Raw genomic sequence first — 2838 nt, 5'->3', positions numbered from 1 at the left:
TCTGAGATAAAGAAAAATATATTTTCTTTTTTCGTCTCTTGGCTTAATGGTGTTTTTTTCAGCTGTTTGTAGCCGATTTAAAATCAATGAAACATTGATCGGAAATTACATTTCCTTGGTGCTTTTATGGGTGTGGATAATTCTGAGTTTGTTACCAATTATTCCTTCGCATGTAGACGTTTCCTCACAGCAGATAAAGTCACTGAAATTAACGCCTGGATTTTTCTGGCTTTATTTTGAGTGGAAGTTTATCCCACTGAAAATAATAATTTATGTTTCTGCATCTTTACCAGCGATGTCAGTACAAAAATGTAATTCAACCAGATGAGAACAAACTGCTGCTAAATTATAATAATCGGTTATAAAGTCAAAGTGTCTTCATGGATATTTCTGTGTGATGAGCTGCTGAAGACACTGAGAGTCTCCTGACCTCTAGTGGTTGTTATGGTGTGGTGCAAATTAATGTTTGTTTTTTTTGCATTAGACTAAAACTTAACTAGAACTTTAATTGTTTATTTTTGTTATCTTATGTCTAAAAGTCAGCAAAACGACAGTTTGAATTTAAACTATAATAAAAGTGGATTTCAATTACTTTGAATTTAATTTACTTCAGCAGCTGATTTAATAAACTCAAACTAAATTTACTCTGCAGAAACGAATGTCTGGTTGAGGCTCATTATTTACTGCACAAGTTCTTTGCGGCCATTGATGACGTAAAGCAGGTGTTTGGACTTTTGTCAGTCCTGCTGGGAAATCAGCATTTCCATAAAGCTCGTCAGCAGCAGGAAGCAGGAAGTGGTGTGAAGTTTCCAGGTCTGGTCTCGTTTAGATCTGATCAAACTCATCTGGACCGGAACCAGGAGACGACATGAACCGCCGAAACGTCCCATCGGACCTGAACCAGCGTGGATTCTGTGAGTCTCTGCTCTTTCATCTCTGTGCACCACCGATTCCTCATTACGCTCAAGTAGAAATCCATAAAGTTTTTTACTTCACACAGCTTTTTCAAGCCTTTCCGTAATATAAAGGGTTAAATTTTTCAGAATATCCTGAATTTAGCAAAAACATAATAAAGTTTAACATTATTTTGTCAGTTGTATTAAATTATGAGGGTGTTGCGCCATTGTAGGTAGAACAAAAGAAGTGTACAAGAAATTCAGAAATTTTGATTTAATCTGACATTTTCAAAAGAATTAAATCAAATTTTGAGATTAATCTCAGAAATTTTCTAGAAAAAAAAGTTGAGTTTTTCCAAAAGTCCAAGAATTCTGACTTCAAACTCGTAAAAATGTCCAAGTTTTTTTTTTCTGAAATATTTCTGAGATTAATCTCAAATTTCCAGATTTTTATTTTTGAGAGAAGTTGTTGCTGCTCCTGCTTGCAGCTCGGCTGAATAAAACTTAAGGACTTCATCGAGTGTTTATATTTCAAAACAGAACCACAAAAAGTCAACTTTCATCCCAAACAGAATCTGTTTGGACGTTTCTCGTTTCCGTTCTGGGATCTCTCTGCCATCTTTGTTTCTATATCAACTGGCTCCACTTCAGGATGACCAGCAGCGCCCTCTGCTGGGTGGAGGCCAAACTACAACACCAAAAGGTCTATCCCTAGTTGTTGCCTACTGGTTCAGTGTGTTTAATACATTGTCAGAGCCGTTATTTATCATCATACTGGCCAAATTTCATGCCATCTGTATTTTTATGAAGAATATTTCTGCACCATATTATTTCATTGCTACCTCTGCAGTGTTCATATCTGTTTATTTACTTGTCTGTTTTCCTCAAAAACAAAAACTCAACCATGTCTTTGTAAATTAATAGACGTAAAAGGAAAAATGCTGAATAAAGTGTTGTAACCAGATGTGTCTGTGTGTGGTGGCCTTTAAAGCTCTGACTCATTGCATTGTGACACTTCCTAAAAAACTGAGCTGAGACTTTCCTTTACCAAACTTTTTCCTTCCACTCAACTTTCTACTTGCATGCTTGGACACGGAACGGTTTTAGTAATTACTTTTTTCCTATGTGAAGACCAGAAATTGGACACAAAGTCACATTTTGTGATAAAAATAAATCTTACAGGTTTTACGAAACACCCAAACAAATAAATATTGGGTTTAATTTGCTCTAAAGCTAAAATCATCAATATCAGCTGAAATTAACCAACTCGTCAATTATTCTCTAATCTAGAAGTTGAGATGTGGGCATTTATACTATTATTTATCTTTTATTAGAAAAAAAATTGTTGCCATGATAAGAATTTTCAATTAATGATTAAATAAAACACAAAAGTGACGTTATTATTGGAAATGTTATTTTTACGATTTTTTTCCACTCTTCGTTAACAAAAAACATAAAAAACATCAAAAATATAACTAAATTCAGTTACTGCACTGCAAAAATACAAAATCCTACCAAGTATTTTTAATCTAATTTCTAGTGTAAATATCTTAGAACGCTTGAAATAAGACAAAACTAAAATAGTTCAACAAGATCCAGCAGCTTGTTCCAAGTCAATAATTTGTTAATATTGATTAAAAAAGAAAAAAAAGGTTCTAGTTTTACTGGCAGATTATTTCAGTCAACTGAGCCGTTACCTAGCAACGCCAGCCAAGCCCAGGCCGTCGCCTAGCAACCCAGTTCTAGCTCCACCGGCAGGTTATTTACATATAATAAGACATTTTCCCATTTATAAGTGAAATAACCTGCCACTGAAACTGGTGCTTTTAATCAATATTAACGACTTAAACTCAAATATCTTGGTGAAAAGTTACTTTTAATTTAGTTTAGTCTTATTTCAAGTGTATTAAGTTGTTTGCACTAGAAAACCAGACCAAAAGTA

This window comes from Poecilia reticulata, chromosome 15 (genome assembly GCF_904066995.2).
Source record: "Poecilia reticulata chromosome 15, P_reticulata-male-v2, whole genome shotgun sequence".
Lineage (NCBI taxonomy): Eukaryota > Metazoa > Chordata > Actinopteri > Cyprinodontiformes > Poeciliidae > Poecilia > Poecilia reticulata.
This window is presented reverse-complemented; position numbering follows the sequence as displayed.